Source organism: Aethalodelphis obliquidens, unplaced genomic scaffold, assembly GCF_003676395.1.
Source record: "Aethalodelphis obliquidens isolate GAN/ISIS:26980383/991018 unplaced genomic scaffold, ASM367639v1 scaffold87, whole genome shotgun sequence".
In the NCBI taxonomy this organism is placed as follows: Eukaryota; Metazoa; Chordata; class Mammalia; order Artiodactyla; family Delphinidae; genus Aethalodelphis; species Aethalodelphis obliquidens.
In genome coordinates, this window is record NW_020838031.1 from 4,571,223 (window position 1) to 4,595,992 (window position 24,770).

Sequence of the window (24,770 nt, forward strand, 5' to 3'; positions counted from 1 at the left end):
AGGGACAGTTACTAATGCCACACTTTCCTCTTCTTTGCCTTCAACAAAACACTGCCATTCGTCTCCCCCACCCGGAGGGCAAAGCTCAGCTCCCTGGTTTGCCATCCTGGCTGGTCTCTAATGCCCTGGGAGAGCTTAATGGGCAAACACCCAATCTCCCTGGAGTTCTCCTTCATCCAACAAGAAATAAGAAGGTATCATTCCTTCCTGGAATCCCAGCGTTTCTGGATCTGCATTTTCCACGTGCCCTCCAGGCTGGAAAGCAGGGCTGTCTTTGAAGCACGGTCCATTTTATAATAGATAACATCTTTTTTTTTTTTTTTTTCCCGGTACGCTGGCCTCTCACTGATGTGGCCTCTCCCATTGAGGAGCGCAGGCTCAGCGGCCATGGCTCACAGGCCCAGCCGCTTCATGGCATGTGGGATGTTCCCGGACCGGGGCACAAACCCGTGTCCCCTGCATCAGCAGGCGGACTCTCAACCACTGTGCCACCAGGGAAGCCCTAACATCTCTTTTTTAAACGCCTGTATTCTCTCTCTTGCATGCCAGGCCTGGTGGGAAGCAAAGGGCCTCCCCGAAGGAGACAAGCCCATTCTCCAGTTCACGTGCCCCCAGAACATCACAGAGCCCTGCCTGTCCCTCCTGAGCACCGGTTCCCCAGAGACACAGGAGTAAAAAGGGAAGTCACTTGGTGTCCTATTTCTTAGAAGTCTGAACAGTAGAAAGGTTTCCTGTGAAACCAGCTGAGAGCTAAGTATTCTCGGAAAGGGCCTACATGAGTCACATTTGCAGCATCTGGAGAAGAGCACTTCCGTGAACCCCAAGAAGGCACAGGTGCTTCGGAGGGCGGGGGGAAACACGCATCAAAGTCGTCATAGGGGTGTGTCACAGGGACACTCTCAACATTGGCTCTGGGCACAGAGTAGAGTATGTGAAGTTTGTTGTGTGTGTGTTTTACTTGCTAACTTTCCACCTCTGTCCCAGAGAGCCTGTGAAACCACCTAGCAAATCTCTTCATTCCTGGAGGAAAGCAGCTAATAAATGAGTCTTAACTCAGTCTCTTGATTTAAAATGAAATCAAGCTTAGCTTTATCATTTTCCAGGGAGATTCTGGATTTTAAAAAGTAATTTTTAGGGGACTTCCCTGGTGGCGCAGTGGATAAGAATCCGTCTGCCAATTCAGGGGACACGGGTTCGAGCCCTGGTCCGGGAAGATCCCAAGTGCAGCGGAGCCACTAAGCCCGTGCGCCACAACTACTGAGCCTGTGCTCTGGAGCCCGTGAGCCACAACTACTGAACCCACGTGCTACAACTACTGAAGCCCACGAGCCACAACTACTGAAGCCCGTGCGCCTAGAGCCCGAGCTCCACAACAAGAGAAGCCACCGCAGTGAGAAGCCCACACACCGCAACGAAGAGGAGCCCCCACTGGCCGCAACTAGAGAAAGCCCGCGCGCAGCAACGAAGACCCAACGCAGCCAAAAATAAATAAAATAAATTTATTTTTTTTTAAAGTAATTATTAGGGGGAACATGCATAATTCAAACGGAAGGACTCATAAAGAGGGCACTTCCAGCCACAGTCAGGAAGGCATGTGGCAGCGCCCCCCAGGAGCCCCATCCTTTCCGCACACACGGTTGCTGGATGTCCAGTCTCAGAGGCCAGGGCTGTGGACAAAGGCGGCTCTCCCCCTCTCTCCTTCTCTCTTTCTCTGTAAAGTAGCTAAACTTCCTCAGTACTGATTACTCAACAAAGAAGATAGAAACTGCATTTTTTGAAGACCAAAACCTGGCCCATAGGTGTCCCTGTTGGGTTTGATCTTGTTTCCCTTCTTAAATGTAAGATTTCCCTTGAAGGAAGGGGGGCGTTTGGCCTCCAAGGCTAAGCTAAGGAAGAAATCTTCAACAAACAAAGGATGCCGCTCGCTATCAAGCCCTCAGCCCCTGCAGCCAGCCCCAACGGTGCACCCCGAGAGCTCTCAGGATGGGACAGAACAGGATACCTGTCCTCAGCAGCTGAGGTACATATCAAAGAAATGATCTCAATGAGCCCAGACTCTTGCATCTGCCCATACAGAGAAAAGCACTACATTCATTAACTTGAGATGTCTGGTTTTCTTTAATTAACTGCAATTAACAGACGTTCTGACTCCCTGGTCTTTGTTGCAAAAACCCCTATATATCCTGGCTCCGCCCTGACCTCTTTGGAGCTATCCCTCCAGCTATCTGAGAGGGTGTCTCCCAGGCCTAAGTTCTCAGCAAGTCCACCAAATAAAACATAATTCTCACCTTTTAGGTTGTGCAGTTTCTACCTGTGGACACTTCCTTTTTCTCAGAGTTTCTGCAGAATGTTTTCTCCAGGAAGACTTCACAGGAGACTGGTGTGAGCCAGCGTTGAAGGTAGGACCGAGATTTCTCTCTGCCTCTGCTCCCTTCATTTAAAACAAGCTTGGCCCCTGAATTGCTGGACTTTCTGACCTCTCACCCTTACCTCCCCCAAATCCTGTGCAGCTGTTCTACTGTGGAGGCCCTTCTGGCTCTGCCCAGACTTCTCTCTGTGGGATGCCCTCCTCCCTCTCCCCTGAATAACTCCTAATCGTCCTTTGCTACAGTGCTCAAAATACGTGCCACACAGGGACTTCCCTGGTGGTCCAGTGGTAAAGAATCCGCCTTCCGATGTAGGGGACACGAGTTCGATCCCTGGTCAGGGAACTAAGATCCCCCATGCCGCGGGGCAACTGAGCCCGCATTCCACAACTACTGAGCTCGCGTGCCTCACCTAGAGCCTGCGTGCCACAAACTACAGAGCCCATGCGCCCCAATAAAAAAAAAAAAGTGCCACACACCAGCTGCTGGTCTAGGACAATCCGTTAGTGGCTTGTGACGAGACAAGAATGTTAAATGACTGACTCACTGAGCACACTGTTTAGTTCAGTTCTTGCTCTTTCTCAATGAAGGAAGCAGTGTGTGGATTTACCTTCTGACGCAAGCTCCCTTTCTGGTCACAGGCTGACCTGCCCTAGTCCAGGATTGATCCGTTCTCCTCTGGGAAACCCCCAGCAGCCCCTCCATGCCCACCTCATCTCTCCCTTATAGGGGAGCAGAATTTGCCACCCCAAAATGTGTCTCTTTGGCATAAGGATTAATTTAGGCTGATTATTTTTTAAATTATTAATTAATTAATTAATTAATTTATGGCTGCATTGGGTCTTCGTTGCCATGCGCGGGCTTCTCATTGCGGTGGCTTCTCTTGTTGCGGAGCACGGGCTCTAGGCGCACGGGCTTCAGTACTTGTGGCGTGTGGGCTTCAGTAGCTGTAGCTCGCGGGCTCTACAGCACAGGCTCAGTAGCTGTGGCACATGGGCTTAGTTGCTCCGCAGCATGGGGAATCCTCCCGGACCAGGGCTCGAACCCGTGTCCCCTGCATTGGCAGGTAGATTCTTAACCACTGCACCACCAGGGAAGTCCCTAGGCTGATTATTTTTAAGAGACAGAAGACTCAGGAAGTCTCTCTTTTTCCCTCCCTCTTAGCTAACTAAAGAATTTGGATAAAGGGTCAGTTCTCAGAATAGAGCTATCTCCAGAGGTATCTGCAGAGAACATGGCCTAGGTGTGGTGGGGAAACGCAACAGGGCTTAGAGATCAGAGTTCACTCCGTGTCCCATTGTCTCTGCCTGGCCCAGCAAACATTTGTTTGCGGAACATTTGCTTTTTCATCTCCATGTCAATTGCCTTCCTCCCCTTTCAAGTCCCAAATCCCTGCTCTTTTGTCTTTAGCTGAAGGTGGTGTTTAAGGTGAGGGCTTGGAGCATTTTGGTGAGTTACTCAGTTCTCCTGGGTCTCTGCCGTACATACATCTTATTAAACTTCTGCTTGATTTTCTCCTGTTCATCTGTCTCATGCCAGTTAATTCTTAGGCCAACCAGGAGAACCTAGAAGGGCAGAAGAAAATGTCTTCCTTCCTGACACCCCACCTCACCCCACCAGTGTCAAAACACCTAGCAAACTCTATTGGAATCATCTATTTTCCCCAGGTTGTTTATAAGCATTTTTTAAATATCTGGGACTTGACACCTAATGGATGCTGAGGAAATATCTGTTGAATGAGTCAATAAATGACTTTTCAGTGTTTTCAATACTGAGCATTCATTCCTTTTGTATGGTTAACAACCTGGACGAGAATTTCTTTTTTTTTTGGACACATCACATGGCTTGTGGGATTTTAGTTCCCTGACCAGGGATCGACTCCGGGCCCTCAGCAGTGAAAGTGCAGAGTCGTAACCACTGGACCACCAGGGAAGTCCTTGGTGAGAATTTTTAATTAACTTTTTATGCAGTTTGGGGTATTGTACTTTCTGTTTTCCTAATATTTTAAGCCTTAACTAGGATTTCAAAGACAGAATAGATTTAGCCTTTCAGATAAATTTACCCTTTCCACAAATATCACACAGGAACCAGAAATGGGTTAAATTATGTTCACTTGAACCCCCTTTGATTACCATCAGCTTAAGTTGTAAATATGGTAGCACGGAAGGCAGGACGCTTAGCTCTCACACCCAGGTTGCTGGCTCTGTCTCTGCCCGTCTCCACTCTGGAATCTGCATGGGGTCTTGGTTATGCCTTCTCTCCACTCAGTGGTTCCTTGCTCAGGCCGTAGAGGAGCGACAGTGATGCAAAGATTTATCCTATCTTAGTGCTCCCAGGACACTCCTTATTTCCTGCTGAAGCCTCGGTTTCCTTAAACAAACCTCTGGAGCTTTGGGCGCTGTGAGACACAGCTGCAGCTTGGCTGAAGCTGCCATTTCAATAGTGTGTTTGTTTTCTCATGCTCTGCTTCCTTTGCTCATGAAAAGCCTTCCCTCTGATAAACAATAGGTCACCTGGACCCCTAAGTTTAAGAATAACATACACTCTACCCACAGTGCGTCTCCACCAAAAATACAGTGGTTGACAGAAATAGAAAACTCCCCAAGAGAAAAATAAAATGGATATGAGGACGAGCTAGTTAACCAAATTCCTGAGCCTCTGCCTTTCAACACAAATCTATCTGCTCATGTCTTTCTCCACACGGTGCACATTCGTCCCAGTGTATCGGGGGTGTGTGTGTGTGCACGCACGTGTTTTAAGTAAATACTCCAGGTGCATTTATAGACTTTTTAAAATAAATTTATTTATTTTTGCTGTGCTGGGTCTTCGTTTCTGTGCGAGGGCTTTCTCTAGTTGCGGCAAGCAGGGGCCACTCTTCATCACGGTGCGTGGGCCTCTCACTGTCGCGGCCTCTCTTGCTGCGGAGCACAGGCTCCAGATGCGCAGGCTCAGTAGTTGTGGCTCACGGGCTTAGCTGCTCCGCGGCATGTGGGATCTTCCTGGACCAGGGCACGAACCCGTGTCCCCTGCATTGGCAGGCGGACTCCCAACCGCTGCGCCACCAGGGAAGCCCCTAGTCTTTTTTGTAACTTAACTCCCCCCAACCCCTAACCCTGACTGACACCTACGCATTTGAGACTAAAACACCCAGGAGAAATCTTGAGCTGAGCACCCTAATGAGACAGGGGCTGCCTGGGTGGTATTGGACTCCATATTATAAGACTAATTCGATAAACTTAAATTTCTACAACCTGTTTCAGGGAGGAAACTAGCTTTCCTTTGGAATTGGCCTTCGAGCCAGAAGGTTATTACTTGGCTGTTGGCAGCCTTTAAACTGTTGGCAAAGGATGTTTTCCTTAGCAACAATTATACAAATCTGACATGCACAGGATGTTTTTAAACTGTATAAAGTACTTTCATTTTCATTATCTCTTTGAATCCTTCCCAACTATAGACACTTCAGTCGTTTTAAGGGTGAAGCGTCTGGGGACTTCTCTGGTGGCGCAGTGGATAAGAATCCGCCTGCCAATGCAGGGGACATGGGTTCGAGCCCTGGTCTGGGAAGATCCCACATGCCACGGAACAACTAAGCCCGTGCACCACAGCTACTGAGCCTGCTCTCTAGAGCCCACGAGCCACAACTACTGAGCCTGTGTGCCACAACTACTGAAGCCCATGCGCCTAGAGCCCGTGCTCCACAACAAGAGAAGCCACCGCAATGAGAAGCCCGTGCACCTCAACAAAGAGTACCTCCAACTCGCCGCAACAAGAGAAAGCCCTTGCGCAGCAACAAAGACCCAAAGCAGTCAAAAAAAAAAAAAGGATGAAGCGTTTGAGACTGAGACATTTTAGGTATTTTGCCCCAAATCACACAGAGAGTAAATGGCAAACCTGGACTCCATGCCCCATATTCTGACCCCTGTTCTGGCATCTTCCTCCCTGCCTTCTGTGGGCTGAGGAGTAGCAAATACATATTCATGACATTATCACCACTCTTTTTGTTTTTCCCCAGTCAGTCTGGCTGGATTGAGAAAAAATCTGCAAGGGCAGCAGCTGTTACATCACACTGGGGCGGCGTTGGTGGGGGCCAGTGGATGCCCGCTGGTCTTCAACATGCCTGCTCCTCCCAGGGCCTGATCAGCTCTCTGGGTGTAGGTCTTGAAACTGAGCAGGACCCTGTGGGGCTCCTGGACATGGAAGCCTTTCTGTGTCCATTTCTTGTTTGTAGGGAACAGACTCCAGCCTCCGTGACCTTCCCTGAGTCCCAAGGGCACATTCAAACAGTTGCTAATCAGGGAAGGGAGGGGTTGCAGAGACAAGGGAGAAGCAGTCAAGAAACAATAGCGCAGCCTTGGGGCAGGTCCTGGTTCCCCCTCAAGGGATACACATAAGAGTATCTGTGCACTCTTCTGCAGAACTAAAACCCCCAACAAATGGAAGATGTTAACTACTTGATGAAGCGTTCTTTATTCCTCGAGAACCAGAGAAGCTCATCCGGAGACCACCTGAGGCCAGATTTAAAAAATGCAGGCCCTGGGGCTTCCCTGGTGGCGCAGTGGTTGAGAGTCCGCCTGCCGATGCAGGGGACGCGGGTTCGTGCCCTGGTCCGGGAGGATCCCACATGCCAAGGAGCGGCTGGGCCCGTGAGCCATGGCCGCTGGGCCTGCGCGTCCGGAGCCGGTGCTCCGCAACGGGAGAGGCCACAGCAGGGAGAGGCCCGCGTACCGCAAAAAAAAAAAAAATGCAGGCCCTGCACACACCCGGATCCTTAGTAGCAGCTCCGCCTTTGAAACATTGCTATAAAACTCCTCACCAAATCCTCCAAGTTTGGGACACAGAGGTACTGTGGGGCACGAGCCCACTGTATCCCGCTTTGCCTAGCAAAGCAGTAAGGCTGTTCTTTTCTGCTTCACCCAAAACTCTGTCTCCGAGATGTGATTCAGCACTGGTGCACAGAGGCCGAGTTTTCAGCATCAGTCTGAGAACATGGACCAGGTAAGGCCAAGTCCATGGCAGTCCTATCTGTCCTTCCTTTCCCTCCAACATGCAAGGGAATGAAACGTGACAATCAGTTTCTTCCAACAGTCCTTTGCCTCCAGGGTAAATGGTGAGTTGAAGGGTTTGGGTAAGGATGAGGATTGTGGCCATGGAGACTTCATTACACTGAAAGAAACCTGTACTTTCCTATACAAAGGATACCCCTTTGTTATCATTGCCTTTGGAGCTCAGTATTAGCAGCTGAAATTGTCTTAGAATTAAATGAACAGATCCTGAACTGTCCATTGACCTTGTCAGTGAGAGGTAATTATCTCACTGGAGCTTTAACGCAAGCTGAAAATCATTATGCTTTTCAACATGACAAAATTGGCTGGAAAAGTCTACTGAAAATTCCATCTGATCTCACAGAATTTGCTTGTGAGAGTTTCAGTGAAAAGGAAACATAATTAACATCCGAAAATGTCTTATCACTGGGCTTGCCTGGGCTCTGCCGATGTGTGTCTGAAAAGCTGAATATTTACTAATGCGCTTACTGAAAATGGATTAAGATAAAACCTTCTGTCTCACTTTGTGTTTAGATTACTCAGACCCCCAACCCTGGGAAGATTTCAAATTCAGTTTTAGGTGGAGGCTAGATCAGCTGCCCACTCAAAAAATAAAACTCTCCGTGGGCCACTGAGCCTCAGGATTTGGGAAGGAGTTCGCAGGGCCTGTGGGGAGCAGGGGCCAAACTAAGAAACGAAAATAACTGGAAGTAGGAAACAAGTAAAAAGGGAGGATGACAAGGCCCCTGAACTATGAATTCATTGATCTGCAGTCACCGAGGGCAGACGGTTGCCCCTGTCAGCTGGAAACAGCACACTATGACCCAGGCTTCTGGGCCAGCAGGCCACCCTTGAACTCATAACTGTGAGCACACAGGGTAGGGGGTCCCTGGAGAAAAGGAACCCGACATGGCTTTCTTGACATAAGAGAAGCCATTTTGGGCCTAAGCCATTCTGTGATCTAAGCCTGGCCACAATGCTTGCCCTTGAACAGGTCTCGGTAATTAATGATCTTAAGGAAACAAAAGAATGTCAGAACAAAAGGCTATTACCAGGCAAGAGCAGTAACAATAGCAAGGATAATATAGCAGGTGTAAATACACCCAGTCCTGTTTCAATGGTAAGGATTAGCCTGAAGCTCAACCACCCGATCAACTGGAACCTAAGGGGTGATGAGCTTGACCTTTTCTGACCCTGGTGACTTCAATCAGCTAAAGCTTGGCCTCCGTCTAGGCCTCAGCCCCTTCATGAACATGCATGGACCCTTAGCTGAAAACTTCCCCAATTTTGCTGTTGGCGGGAGACACCGCCTTAGATAAGATTCCCCGTGTTCTCTTTCCTTGCTGCCAGTAATCAATCCTTTATTCTCCCGATCTTTGGCTTGGTCGTGTGTTTTGGCTTGACACCCACCAAGAGGTGAACCCAGGTCTGGGGGTAACAAAACCTACAGCCAAAGCCTCAGATGCCTATCAGCACACGTGGGCCTCTGACCCTGTGATATTCCTACATTCAGGCAGCGTGATCAACGATAAAGGAAGGGGAAGCAGAGCTCCGGACAGGAGAGTCCACTGTGCCTACAGCCAAGGACCCCAAGCCCCCTGAATGCCGTGCTGCCATTGGAAGAATGACCTGCTATCTTTGTCCTGACGGGGGAGGATATTCACAGGAGACAGGTGAGCACAGCGACCGTGGTTAGACGTTTCCTATTGTTTAATGCGTGCGTGGTAATCACATGTTATTCAACTTTTTAAAAATACACACATAAGTGGAGTTCCCAAACTGAGAGAACAACAACAACAAAAAGCCGTGGGTATCTTACTTCCCGTATTACACTTGACCGTGTGACGCTTCTGTCTAGATGCTACGGAACGGGGCCGTGGCTACTGCCTTCTAAGCTCAGCTCCCCTTATCAGCCCATCATCAACATCCCAGCTCCACCACTTAACTGAGATAAACTCTGAGCTGAGCACACAGGAAGTGCTCCATAAAAGGCCGGTGTTGATGGAGGACCAAAGCCACCAGAGCCACAGACCGAAGGTCCTCTTTGGCTGTTGTCTGCATCTGCCAGGCCACGTGAACACTGCATTTCTTGGGTCAGAACAACTAGAAACACAAAACTTGGTCTCCAGTGAACAGTCATTCCCCCTCAGTGAGAATTTAAGCTCGTATCTTGCACTCAACATTGTGCAAAGATCTACAAGATCCATTAGGGCCGATTACTGCCTGTGGGGAATTTGCGCTGCGGACGGAACAACGTGCACCTGTAAACAGAAAGCATAAGCATGCGGAAGAATTTAAACTGCCCTCCTGCATCTGTCCTTGAAGCGGTGTCTCGAAGACCGGCTGGTGCTTCCGCACAGACCTCACGCGGAGGCCCTCCGCAGCTCGGCGCTCTGCCAGGCCCCGCCTTCCGCCTGCAGGCTCGGATATTTAATTTCCCCACTTGTCTCTTAGAAGCAGGTATATATTAACTAAGCTCAGAAGATTGATCCGAAAGGTGGAAAGCCAATTTATTAATTATGAAGGAACCAGAACACTCACATTTGTGTGACCAGTGGACTTTCCGACTGTCGAGGGACTGCAGTGGGAAGTGTGCTGGGGATGAGAAGGCTGAGGATGTGGGTGAAGTCAGAACAGCAGCATCTGAGGAAGCCAAGATTCCGTGGCTCCCGGTGAGACAGACCGAGAATCCACCTCCTGCTGGGGAAGGCAAGGTCTGGCCAACGGAGGACGAGGAACTCATGCCGAGTGGAACTAGTGAATTGGGTCCTGCTCTTTTTGGCGTCCCAGAGGAATATAGACTCAGGGGATAGAGCTCTTGGTGGAAAAAGAGAAACTGTTGGGGTTTTTTGTTTTGTTTTTTGGTTGTTTTTTTTGCGGTACGCGGGCCTCTCACTGTTGTGGCCTCTCCCGTTGCGGAGCACAGGCTTTGGACGCGCAGGCCCAGCGGCCATGGCTCACGGGCCCAGCGGCCATGGCTCACGGACCCAGCCGCTCCGCGGCACGTGGGATCTTCCCGGACTGGGGCACGAACCCGTGTCCCCTGCATCGGCAGGCAGACTCTCAACCACTGCGCCACCAGGGAAGCCCGAGAAACTGTTTTTATATTTATTTACTTATTTATTATCTCAGAGAACATTTTTTTCATGATCCATATAATATTAGCATACTAAGTATTGCCATTTATAATATAACTATTACACTCAAACCAATTCATCTAAATACAGATGGCCAATGTAATTTTTTAAAAAATCATTTCCACAAGATACACTGAGAAATTGTTTTTATAACCTTCTTTTGCAAATGTTCTTTCAAATATCTGACTGAATTCTGTTCCCGATTTTGCCAGTTAATACCACGTCCATGGCGAAGCCCCTCAGGTGGCGATGCCTTACTTCCTCCATCTCGGGATGAGACTCAGGCACTCTTTAGCTCCTTCTTGTGGCTCAAGTGTGCGGGATAGAAAGAGAAGTGGCTTATCCTGTAATTTACCCTAATTTCAGAGAGAGGATAGAGGAGCACCGCGTAGGGTCTAGGCCTCAGTCTTCAGGAGACCTGTTCTCTCTGAAGCCCAAAAGAAAAAAATGAAATAAATAAATATTATTTCTTTATTATAAATAAAGGGAAGGAGCTGGGGGAGACACCTGAGCAATAAAATAATCACCCCCCAGAATTTTTTTGAAAGTCCCATGCATTTCCCTCAACAGAAGAGTAGCCCCCACTCGCCGCAACTAGAGAAAGCCCGCGCGCAGCAACGAAGACCCAACGCAGCCAAAAATAAATAAATTTATTAAAAGAACAAAAACAAAAAACTGGCTTTCTTTTCTCTTTTTTTTTGAAGTATACTAGATTTACAATGTTGTGTTCATTTCTGGCATAGAAAAAGTGATTCAGTTATTCATATGTGTAAGTATTCTCTTTCATATTCTTCTCCATTATGGTTTATACAGGATATTGAATATAGTCCCTGTACTATACAATAGGACCTTGTTGTTTATCTATTTTATATATAGTGGTTTGTACCTGCTAATCCCAAACTCCTAATTTGTCTCTCCCCGCCTTGCCCCTTTGGTAACCATAAGTTTGTTTTCTGTGTCTGTGGGTCTGTTTCTGTAAAATGGGCTTTCCTTATAGCATCTGTATCAAGTCAGCAAGTTCCTTCATCTTCAGACTGTTCTCCATGGCTTGTCATCCAGCAATAGATACCTGAGAAGCTAAATATCTAAACAGCTTTTTCAATTTGTCCCCTGGTTGCTGTCACAAGCTCTGCTAGTTTTGCACCCTTCATGTGTTTTAAATCTCCCCAGAGCCACTGCCGCAGCTGAGGCTCTCCTGGTCTCCCACCTGCAGCACTGCGACAGACTCACAACAGGCCTTCCAGCTCCAGAGTCCCCTTTGCCAGTTCTGAGTCTATTTGTAAAACGCTAGGAGATAGAAACGCGGTCCTGCCACTGTCACTTGTGCTCTGCTAGCCTATCCTTTTAACAGGGGAAGTGGCTGTGTGTAAAGTGGGGCAAGAAGACACCTTCGGGAGTAAATCCTAGCTCTCCTGGGGCAGCAGCGAGCTGCTGGTTGTTCAATTTCATGGCCAGACACGCTGGGGTCAGCAGCTGCCCCCCGACTGCCCTGGGCCTGTGTTGTGTGAGAACAGTTCATGCCCAGGAACTTCGTGGGACAGGTACCAGGAGGGCATCTGCCAGCAGGCCAGACAGCTGTTTCCATTAAATGCCAGGTGAAAAATGGAAAGAAAAATCCATCTGTGGGACTTCCCTGGTGGCACAGTGGTTAAGAATCTGCCTGCCAATGCAGGGGACACGGGTTCGAGCCCTGGTCTGGGAAGATCGTTCAGAGCAACTAAGCCCATGCGCCACAACTACTGAGCTTGCGCTCTAGAGCCCACGTGCCACAACTACTGAAGCCTGTGTGCAGCAACGAAGACCCAAAGCAGCCAAAAATAAATACATAATTAATTAAAAAAACTAAAATCCATCTGTAGCCCCATGAGACCTGGCTTCTATTATCAAATAAGTTTGTGTGTGCCTGTTGGTATGTGTGTGGAATTTCTCATAAATTTTTGCTTCACTTTCCAAATGGTATACATCTTTCTTCGGCCTTTTGCGTTTCCTCTTCTCTCTCTGTCTCTCCCCCAACCCCTATCTCTGTCCCTGTCTCGAACTCTCCACTCTGCTTCTGCCATTTCTTCCCTTTCTCCTCAATGAGCACTGGACAGAGAACAGAATTTACTTAAAGAAAATAAGTAAATAAATAATAAACCCCAAAATGATTAATTGGTAAAAAGAAATATTTTCAGTCATTCATTTTTTACTCCCTTATAACTTTTATGCTGTTTTCCTCAAATAATTTATGCTTTAGTAGCTTTGTTCAAATTTTGGAATTTTCTAGGGGCTTATTGCTAATTTGGGGGCGATTCATCACGGAGTATCTTGCTTCTTTCGGCATCGTCTTGTTTCAGATGTGTCCTGGTGTGCCTCTGGCAATGTTTTTATGAATTTTAATTTTATCTTTGGAGCAAGGTAAATGGGCCCAAAATAAATTGGTTGAAAATGCATGTTTCCAACCACTAGTTCAAGCACTGATAACTCATGTGGCCTCTGAGTGATTTTGTGACAACTCAGTGAATTTGTCTGCTTTCAAACTAATTTTGTTGTTTAAATTTTTTTTAATTCATTTTATTTGTTTATTTATTTATTTATTTTGGCTGCATTGGGTCTTTGTTGCTGGGCTTTCTCTAGTTGGGGCGAGCAGGGGCTACTCCTTGTTGTGGTGTGCGGGCTTCTCATTGCAGTGGCTTCTCTTGCTGTGGAGCACGGGCTCTGGGTGCATGGGCTTCAGTAATTGTGGCTTGTGGGCTCAGTAGTTGTGGCACAGGGGCTTAGTTGCTCCGCAGCATGTGGGATCTTCCCGGACCAGGGCTCGAACCCGTGTCCCCTGCATTGGCAGGTGGATTCTTAACCACTGCACCACCAGGGAAGCCCCATTAATTTGCTAAGTGTTTTCTTAAAGAGATGTCCCAAATGATACGAACCGCAGGCCCACACTACGTAGATTCATTGCTGTGCTGAACTCAGTAGGGAAAATATAACTGGCTAATGTTTTTGTTCTCATCCCACTCATCAAAGAATGGAAGCCACAGGAGTTCTGAGCTCTATTAACATTCCACCTGCTACACTTGCCCTCTGGACACAGAATAACATTTGAATCGCACCCAAGGAATACCCTGTTTTTCTCCCCTTCCTGTCATCACTCCCCTCCACCGGGGGGTCCACACTTCCCACTGTGCCTGTCTTCATTCCCATAGTGATGCTACTTAGCACTCTTTACCCCAATAACACAGGCTACGTTTATAAGATTATTCCTGAATGCTCTAGGGCCACAGTTAGCTATTTTCCAGGCAGAAGGGACTTCAAACCCTTTATGTTTAGAAAATCCGAAATCCTTTGCTAGAACAACCTAAGACATTCAATACATTTCTAAAAAATGACAGGAAGTGCTGAAAGCAGATCTATGGCCTTCACGGGGGGTAAATAATGACTTTGTTAAGCAATGAGTCAACCGTTTGGGACCTACTGGACTTGAAAAACAAGATCTGTCAAAGAGAAACTGGCGGAGCTGGAAGGCTGGCCACCCCAGAGGGCAGGGGTGAAGTGGGTGTGGGGAATTTCAAGAACAGTCAGGAAATCTGTTGGGTCCAATATTTGAGATACAAACACATATCAGTTTTGATCCTTTTAGGTCTGTCTGCTTGTGGCAAAATATCCCTGGCGGCTGGTCAGAGGACCTCCGCTCTGGTGAGGAAAAGTGGTGGGAAGTGAGCCCGGCCAGCGGGGCCCCAGTCAAAAAATTCATCTATCAAGATGAGGTACTAGCCCAGCCAAGGAGGAGAAGGACGCCTAGAAGGGCACCTGCATAGAACCAACTAGAATGTGAGCAGGTGGGTAAGGGGTCCTCCAGGTCCAGGCCATTTTGTTCTGTTTTGTTTGTTCTTGTGTATTTGCTTATTGACTTTAGACATTGTCTGTTGACTTCCTACTACAAAATATTAGAATTCAGCTCTCTTTGCTCACCCCCCAATCCTCTGCTACACACAAACACTGCCCTTCTGCCCGTCCTGCCAATATAGATTTTTGGTTGAATCCATATATCGTGTATTTATCCATTATTACAACTGTGTAATTATTGTTCACAGCCAAGCTAGGTCCAGATGACAGGGAGTGTCCTATGATTACATTTTCTTTTTAATATAAGTTTTTACTTTTCCTGAAATTAATAATGCAGATTTTTGGTTTGTTTCGTTTTGTTTTTTTTTTTCCATTGCTTTATTAAGGAATAAATTACATGTGGTGAAACGTTATCTTAAGCACCCAGCTTAATGACTTTTACATAGGATATGCCTGTGACTCCGGGACATATCTGTCACCCTAGAAGGTTCCCTTGTGTCCCTTTCAGTTAGTACCCTCTGTCCCGGTCCCCCCAGTCCAGGCCACCTTGGATGGAGAGAAGCAGAGGCAGGCACAGCTGTGATAAGAGCAATCAATTGCTGGGGACACAGAAGTCTGGTTCTCAGGAGGATCCTAGCAGGTGGAACGGAGCCCCAGTGTTCCCAGTCTGTGAGAGTGACATCATTCCAAATCCCACGGGCTGGCCCTAGATGACTCAGAAGTTAGGATGGTCAGAGACTCTTGGAGAGAAACTTGTGGATCCATCTGGGAAAGGCTGTGGAACACAATGGCTGGGGAACGAACATGAGTGCTGGCAGAGGGTGAAAAAGGCGACTTATAACTGGTTTAGAATTTTGGTGGCTAAAATCGGCACATGGAAAGATGCTCAGTATCGCTAATTATTAGAGAAACGCAAATCAAAACTACAGTGAGGTATCACCTCACACCGGTCAGAATGGCCAGCAACAAACAGTCTACAAATAATGAATGCTAGAGAGGGTGTGGAAGAAAGGGAGCCCTCCTACTCTGTTGGTGGGAATATATATTGGTGCAGCCACTATGGAGAACAGTATGGAGGTTCCTTAAAAAACTAAAAATAGAATTACCGTATGATCCATCAATCCCACTCCTGGGCATATATCAGGAGAAAACTATAATTTGAAAAGATACATGCACCCCATTGTTCATTGAAGCACTATTTACAATAGCCAAGACATGGAAACAACCTAAATGTCCACTGACACATGAAAGGAGATGTGGTATATGTATACCATGGAATATTAGCCATAAAAAAGAATAATACCATTTGCAGCAACATGGATGAACCTAGAGATGATCCTATTAAATGAAGTCAGTCAGAAAGAGAAAGACAATTATCATATGATATCACTTATATGTGGAATCTAAATAAGATACAAATGAACAAAACAGAAATAGACTTGCAAACACAGAAGACAAACTTATGGTTACCAATGGGGGAAGGTGGGAAAGGATAAATTAGGAGTTTGGGATTAACAGATACAAAGTATTGTATATAAAATAGATAAACAACAAGGTCCTACTGTATAGCACTGAGAACTATATTCAGTATCCTGTAATAAACCATAATGGAAAAGAATATATATATAACTGAATCACTTTGCTGTGCACCAGAAACTAGCACAACATTGTAAATCAACTATACTTCAATAAAAAAGAAAAATTGGGACTTCCCTGGTGGTCCAGTGGTTAAGACTCCACGCTCCCAATGCAGGGGGCACGGGTTCAAACCCTGGTCAGTGAACTAAGATTCCACATGCTGCGTAGTGTGGTAAAAAAAAAATAAATAAATAAATCATTAAAAAAGAAAGAAAAGGGGCTTCCCTCGTGGTGCAGTGGTTGAGAGTCCGCCTGCCGATGCAGGGGACACGGGTTCGTGCCCTGGTCTGGGAGGATCCCACATGCCGTGGAGCGGCTGGGCCCGTGAGCCATGGCCGCTGGGCCTGCGCGTCCGGAGTCTGTGCTCCGCAACGGGAGAGGCCACAACAGTGAGAGGCCCAAGTACCGCAAAAAAAAAAAAAAAAGAAAAAAAAAGAAAAGTTGTTTTCTAATATTATAGAATTAAATTCGTTGGCTTTGGTTCACATATATTGCAAAAGGTACATATATGGCAGAAGAGAAACCACAGGTGATGCATTGATGAAAGTTAAGTTGGTCTAGAATAATCACACTTTAAACAAAGCAAAATGACACGGATGTGTCAGGAACCTGAAATTCAGTAGTCTAGGACCTGTAAGTTCCTAATATTTCCAAAGACAGAGAGAGGGACAGAGAAAGACAGGCAGACACAAAGAGATAGACTCACACACAGAGAGAAAATCTCTTTAGCACTGAGGTAGATTGAATAATTAGTCCCAACTTTCCAGTTACCTGTAGTAATATTATCCATTGGCAAACTCACCCTGGCTTCCAGGTTAGCAGAGTGCACTTCTGTGTTCCTTAACTTTGAGTTTTGCCATGTGACTTGCTTTGGTCAATGAGATGTTAGTGAACATGGCTCAAACAGAGGGTTAAAATATGGCTGTGTCTTTGGGCTGGCATTCCTGCACTCTGGTTGACCCACCATGAGCAGAATACGCCTCAAGTACCCACCTGCCCTCAGCCTGGGTCTGAGAAGGAGACAATAAAACAGACCACATGCCCTGGGTAGCTGTTAGTCTGAGAGTGATGAGAGCTGCATGGAGTCCACATCAACCCTTGGAACCTGGAGCCTGGAGTCCCGCCAAGATCAGCAGAGTTGCAGCCAACGCGCAGACCTGGAACTATAAAAACAGATTATTGTTTTTTCAGCCAGTGAGTTTTGAGATTTTTTTTAAATGCATCCTTATTGTGGTCATTGCCAACTCATATGAAAATTGGGGTGTTGCCCTAACCTGAACCTAAAATTTTGTGGAATGAGTTTCGGTAGTGAGGGGCAGAAATCGAGGAAGCGGTTCCAGGAGGCTGAATAAATGGTCATGCCCATTGCATTGTGGGAAAGCATTCGCTAAAACTACTTGGTGGAAATTTGGAAAAAAGAAAACGTACCTGTGGAAGCTTTAGTCTTGGGTGAGGAAGTTTGAAGGGAGGATATCGGAACAGGACTCGGTTGCTCCTAGGTGCACATGGTAAAGTGTCATAGGTAAGAGGAAAATGTTCAGGGAAGAACAGGTTAGTTGCAAATAGAACGGAGAAGAATTTTAGGGAGTCCAGAAATTGCGAGGCAGAGTTACAACGTGAGAAATTTCTCACAAAGTCAAGGCTTGGGATCATTATAACAGAGCCTCAGGGCAAAGAAAAAATCTACTAGTTCTTCCTACTAACATGACACAGCCTTGGAGTAAAAAGACATCAAGGGTCTGCCTGAAACACTCTTGGTAAAGACATCTGAAAGGATTCACATGGCACCTATAGGTCCGTTCAGCTGGACAGAAGGGCTCTTAGAAAGATGGTGGACATGATTCCGCAGAAGCCTGATTTCTCAAACGTACCCATAATTAAGGCTGGAAAGAGGCATATCTTGAAAGGTATATGGCTGTGCCTTTTGCCACAGGCAAGTTCACTGAAATGACTTTCATAGAGAACCCACATTTTGAGAGATGTGTATCGGCAAAAACCCTGCCAGCCTAGAGGAAAAGAGACTGACACTGTTAAAGACATAAAAAGACCTCTTGACCCCCAACTTGCTATAGGCAGTATGATGGTTAATTTTATGTGTCAACTTGACTGGGCCACGAGGCATTCAGACATTTGATCAAACATTATTCTGGGTGAGTCTGTGATCCTGTTTTTTGATAAGATTAACGTTTGAACGGGTAGACAGTAAAGCAGATGTGGGTGGGCCTCATCCAATCAGTTGAAGGCCTGAATAGAACAAAAGGGCCGACCCTCCATGAGTAAGAGTGAAGGTCTCCTGCCTGACTGCCTTCAAGCTGGGACATCTGAACATCAGAGCTTTTTTTTTTTTTTTTCCTGCCTTCCAACTAGAACTGAAACACTGGCCTTTCCTGGGTCTCAAGCCTGCCAACGTTCAGAATGGAACTTACACCATCGGCTCTCCTGGGCCTCCAGCTTGCCAGCTGCAGGTCTCGGGACTTGTCAGCCTCCATAACTGTGTGGGCCTCTTCCTTATACAAAATCAATCCCTTCTCTCTCCACTCACCACAGCCCCTCTGCATGGTTTCAATTATAAGAGGCCAAGAAAATGATCTCACGGTACTTGCCAAATGGCCTGTCCTTGGGGTGCCAGACCCCTTCTGGCTTCTGTGTAGGAAGAAATGCCATCTCAGTGCCATACTTTATGGTACATAGACCCCCGAGCATCTCTGTGTATGCCCACAGTCTTCAATAAACTATATAAAAAACAGCTCCTTCAATCTCTGTTACTGTTTTCTGAAAATTTCCAAAAATCTCCCATGAAAACAGTTGGCTTACCTTTGTGGCTCATCCTTCCTGATTATAGTTTCTGAAGCTCAGTGCAAAGGGAGAGGCCAGCAGGTGCCATGGATCTTGGCTCCTGCATCGTCCTCTTTCCTCTCCCCCTCCCTGAGATTTGCTGTTCACTAAACTCTTCCTTCTTCCCAGTTGCAAACAAAACCTTTTGCGCATGGATACAACAGAGACAGTCATTAGCAAGGAGGTTGTTTACAGCAGCAGAGCTAAGCCTCCAATCAGCCAGCCACAAAGCCTTGAAGAATGTGTCTGTGTGGGTGTGTGGGTGTGTGGGTGTGTGTGCACGAGCATGCGTGCATAAGCACAAATGTTTCTTTTCAAGTCACTGTATGCTTGGAACTGGGGGATTAAACAGATGAAGCCTTACTTTTGTCCTTCCTTTTGAGCAATCCTCTTAGAGATTGGATAGTATGGTAGGTATCCTAGATAAACCTTTCATTGCTTAACTAAAATTTTCCCAGAAGCGTCAAGAAGATGGCATTGTAACCAAAGCAAGTACATATGACTTTATCGGAGATTAAGAACCGACGTGCTGTTTGGATCGACCTACCACGCTGTGGTTCCGCTCTGTGCACGTGGTTCCGCTCTGTGCACGTGGTTCAGCTTCTCTTTCGTGATGACATAGTAGAAACTGTAAGAAAGCTAGCTATTTTAATTCTTCCAAAACCTTATATCAAATTGAAGGAGAAATAAGAAAACAGAGGATACGTAGGTATGATTTTCAGCGGACTGAAAGAATCTAGCAAGCGAATATTGGTTTCAGTGCCTGGCACACAAATGAGTATATCGATGGTGTTCTTTATGTTGAAGGTGCCAAGTTTCATTTCCCACTCAATTGAAGACTACAGGGTAGGAGTAGGCAGTCTGATTGAGTGAGCCAGTGCAAGGCTAATGACTTACTTTTAAGATCCCACAGTGTGCTCTGACTTGGAAAATCTCAATATACTTTAGACTCCAGAAGGAAAAGGACACTTTGTTGATTCTTTCAACTGTAACATATTATAATATTACCAGCAATCAAAATGGACTTCCTTAGGGGAAAATTTAAATGAAGCCACATCCTTGGGAGGTATTCTGTACTGGAAATCGCCTAGCTTCTTTCTGCTGCTTCCAACTGCCAGGGCTCTGATATCCCAGAGAGGGAAATGAGAAAAGTTGCTCAAACCATGTCAGGTTGGCCTTTCTTGATATATTGCAACAGCTGTGGGGATAAAGTGTCCCAGGAAACAACCATGTAGCAGGAAACTAGTCTATGCTGGGCATTCAGTAAACAAGGTTTCAATATTTAGGGCGCGAAGAGCATGTGAAATGAATAAGCAATCATTTGTGTATTTCATCGCTCTTTTTCATAGTTGCAAAAGCATCACTTACAGATCAGTAGCGATTACATTTCAGAAAACAGGGTCATGCGTGAACTTGTGGCCTCATTTGATGGTGGGAGGTGACACTGCAGAAAGAATACTGATCAGTTTCAGATGCAAGTGAGAATTTCCGACGGCCTTCACTTCGAGGACAACTCCCAACTAGGCAGTGACCAGGATCTTCCCCTGAAGTCTTTATGGAGACAGAGCTTTTCCTCGCATAGCAGGTGGCCTTCTCTTGGCTACCGCTTGGTGCCAGAATCTCAGCCCCCCCGAGGGTGGCGCTCACTCCCGCTTCCTGTGAGCAGATGAACGGCATATGGCCCTGTGTTTCTCAAGGACAGAGCCTGTGGCTTTCCCCAGCCAGTTAGGAAAATGAATCTGGATGAAAAAGGGAAGGTTTCAGGATAAAACCAAAAAGATTAAGTTCTTATACCCAGGCAACATGCTTTCCTAAATAGAGAGGGAAACACTGAGCTGAACATAAAAATGATGGTGATGGTCATGGCAGGAAGATCAAAGTGGCCTTTAAATCCCAAAGTGCCCAGAAGTAAGGGAGCAAAAAAGAGAGGTTTCTTTTCCCTGATATGTTTCTTATTCTTTAAGCACACCACAAAAACAATAAAACTTTTAAATGGAATACCTCTTCAGCCTTCTAAAATAAAATTTCCAAGAAGATCCCCAAATTAAAATGGATCGTTAGATCAAAAATAGTGGTAAAGGGCTTCCCTGATGGCGCAGTGGTTGAGAGTCCGCCTGCCGATGCAGGGGACACAGGTTCGTGCCCCGGTCCGGGAGGATCCCACGTGCCGCGGAGCGGCTGGGCCCGTGAGCCATGGCCGCTGAGCCTGCGCGTCCGGAGCCTGTGCTCCGCAACGGGAGAGGCCGCAACAGTGAGAGGCCCGCGTACCGCAAAAGAAAAATTAAAAAAAATAATAATAATAAAATAATAATAATGGTAAAGAGGATAAATGCTCTTCGGGGAGAGAATATAAAGCAGCAAAGGGAACTGTATCCAGAATTTAGCACTGCTAAAGGTAGAGAGCTTCCTCGTGCACCGACAGCTAATAAAGTGGCCCAAGCTGATTACAGTGAGTGAGGTTCATCTCAAAAAGACACCGCCATTTGTAAAACATCCTACCATTTGGGAAAACATGGATAGACCTTGAAGGCATTATGGCAAGTGAAATAAGTTCGACAGAGAGACAAGCACCGTGTGATCTCACTTTTATGTGGAATCCAAGAAAACGAAGAACAACAAACTCATAGATACAAAGAACAGATTGGGGGTTGCAGAGGTGGAGGTAGCCAGTGGGCTGAAATGGGTAAAGGGAGTCAAAATGTACACACTTCCAACTACAAAGTCAGTCAGTCCTGGGGATGTAACGTACAGCAGGGCGACTGTAGTTAATAACACTGTATCACGTATTTGAAAGTTGCTGAGAGAGTAGGTCTTAAAAGTTCTCAACATAAGAAAAATAGTTTGTAACTATGGATGGTGGTGGGTGTTAACTAGACTTACTGTGATGATCATTCCACAATAGTTACTGATATTAAATCATTATGCTGCACACCTGAAACTAATATATATATATGTCAATTACATGCTAATAAAAGCACATGATCCTTTATATTGTTTAAAACTTTTAAATACAATTAATGCGATTTATTCCTCTTTTGAGTTCAGTGCCCAAAATTAAAATGTCTGTCTATCCTGAAAAATTAATGTGCTCATTAAAATGATAATAGCCTCTATACAATCTATGGATTTACCTTTTGCCATGGTTGTTAGGAAACCCAGAGAAAATGAAGAGAGTGAAATATGCTTAATATTGGTTTCCTTTTTCACTCTCTCTTACATAATTCTAGAATTTTTAATATTATTTTGTATTTAAATTATATTTTTATATATCGTATATTTATATTATATAGCAATCAAGCTTTTAAGTGCATTTTATTGTGAATTTACCAAAACATATTGACTAAGACTAGAGTAGATATTATACATAATGCTCAGTAAACTACATTAGAGCAGTTCATTGTAAAATTGTGGAAATTACAAGGACACAGTGACAGTAAAAATGAAAACAATAATAATAAAGAGACCTTGAAACTGAGTTCTTAAGAGAACCACTGATCAAGTCCTATGTGGTCACGATGACTTAAATTCGAAAATTATATAATAAGAAGCACAGCTGTATTTAGGATAAAGGATTCCACCCCATCCTCACCCCTGTTGAACTGTAAGCTCCCTGGGTGCTTACAGAGACCACTCAGGGAGTTTACAGTTTATATTGTGCTTAAGATTATACTGATCTATAATCTTACTTTCTGTCCTTTGGACACAGACCAAAATAATGTTACCTTTTTGCGGGGGAGGGAGGGAGAATAACTGCCTCATAAATTTTAAACTCATTTTAAAATTGTGGTCAACAAACAAGTGTCAGATTTCTTTTAATTTTTTAAAATAAATTTATTATTTACTTTTGGCTGCATTGGGTCTTCATTGCTGCACGGGGGCTTTCTCTAGTTGCGGCGAGCGGGGGCTACTCTTTGTTGTGGTACGCGGGCTTCTCATTGCGGTGGCTTCTCTTGTTGTGCAGCACGGGCTCTAGGCTCGTGGGCTTCAGTAGTTGTGGCTCACAGGCTCAGTAGTTGTGGCTCGAGGGCTTAGTTGCTCCGCGGCATGTGAGATCTTCCCGGACCAGGGTTCGAACCTGTATCCTCTGCATTGGCAGGCAGATTTTTAACCACTGCACCACCAGGGAAGTCCTGAAGTAATTGTTTTTAATCCCAATAAGTTTATTTAAAGTTCAGTTACACGGAAGGTAATTAGCAGTAAGAACTATCATTATCTTCTGTCCCTGCCATATTTTATTACCTCTCACAATAATCTAAGCCTTCTCACATTTGGGATGAATATTAAAACAATCTGACAGTAACAGTGATCTGATCCTTTTTTTTACATTGAAGGCAAGAAAACAGAACACAGGAAGATTTCCTCTTAGATCAAACAGAGTCAAATGTTAGCCTTATTGCAAATCTGTTTCAACTCAATTACTTGGATACCTTGCTCTTCCTTGAGTTTCCTGGGTGGTAAATATGAAGTATCCTTGGCTTCTCTTCTAGGCAGAGAAATTGATGTACAAGTGGAGCAGAAAATAAACAAACTGGGCAGTGACACAAGGATGAAAGGCACCTCTGGTTCTGGACAGAACTGGTGATGGAAGAGAAGGGAGGTGAGTAGGGCCAGGGGCCAGCTCTCCTGTGCCATCACTTTCTAGAGCAAAATTCCACGAGTCTGAGAATTCTAAATTTGAGCCTGGCCTCCTGGGTCTAATGAAGGTATATAGATAAAGGTAGCACTTTTAACTTTCAAGTATTTAGGCATCTTATATGCAGGTCTTCATTTCTACTCCTGGTCTCAGCCACCCTCCTGTCCTACAGAAATCATCATCAATATACATATTTTGAAAACTTAGATTGTTATATGAGATCTTTCTGGAAGCAGCATTTAGCTCAATGTAAGTAGCGCATAGATGCGCATCTGAAACTTTCTCTGAACGGCACCTCGTCTCCGTGACTGGAGTAGGGTATGCATGTGAACTCTTTTCCCTGCCTGTGACAAGGGGTAATTTGAAGGTGATGAACCATACATAGCACATGAAACATCTTTCTTCAAAGAAACCTGCAGAGCTTGTCGTAAAATCACACTGTTTTCTGTCCCAACACATCTCCCATCTTTTAAATCCTGTTTGGAAAGTATTCCTTTTCAATTTCTTGAGAGAATGTCCGTGAATAAATTATTTTGCCCATTTCCTAGGTAACTTGAGCCCCAAAGGAAGCACAAAGCATTTCTCTGTCCCTGACAGCATTGTGTCCTGGGCCATGAAGCCAGTGCTGGGAGATGAAGTAGGAAGTAGGTACACGATACCTGGCTTTCTGTGTGCAGGTGGGGCTTCCCGGAGCTCTGGCTTGCATGTCTTCTGCATTCCGGAGCTATCTACACTCAGTGCCACTTCAGGTTAAAGCCTGTTTCAGCAACACATAGTGCCAGGGTTCCAAGTGGGACACGTCCAGTTTGGAAGCAGTGTTTGCTAAAATGGATCAATTCTCTCTAATAACATTTTGACCAAGCATGTATAAATGAATTTCATCCCCTTGGCATGCACATCACTTTTGCCTGTCAGTACCATATTCTCAAAACTGGCATAGCTGGGGCTTCCCTGGTGGAACAGTGGTTAGGAATCCACCTGCCAATGCAGGAGACACGGTTTCGAACCCTGGTGTGGGAAGATCCCACATGCCGTGGAGCAGCTAAGCCCATGCGCCACAACTACTGAGCCTGCGCTCTAGAGCCCGCAAGCCACAGCTACTGAAGCCCGTGCACCTAGAGCCCGTGCTCCGCCACAAGAGAAGCCACCGCAATAAGCCCGGGCACCACAACAAAGAGTAGCCCCCCCCCCCCCCGCTCGCCGTAACTAAAAAAAGCCCGCACGCAGCAACGAAGATCCAATGCAGCCATAAATTAATTAATTAATTAATTAATTAAACTAGCTGCCTGGTGACTAA

General features: G+C 45.8%; 1 long non-coding RNA gene across 1 annotated transcript in view; it reads left to right on the top strand.

Moving 5' to 3' along the window:
- The first annotated feature begins 1,479 nt into the window (after positions 1 to 1,479).
- LOC113613366 (uncharacterized) overlaps positions 1,480 to 24,770 on the top strand; it is a 39,259-nt gene continuing 15,968 nt past the window's right edge. Inside the window, exons 1-3 of the long non-coding RNA XR_003430206.1 lie at positions 1,480 to 2,399; positions 8,922 to 9,081; positions 23,328 to 23,437. This is a non-coding gene — a long non-coding RNA (uncharacterized LOC113613366). The remainder of the gene's footprint in view (positions 2,400 to 8,921; positions 9,082 to 23,327; positions 23,438 to 24,770) is intronic.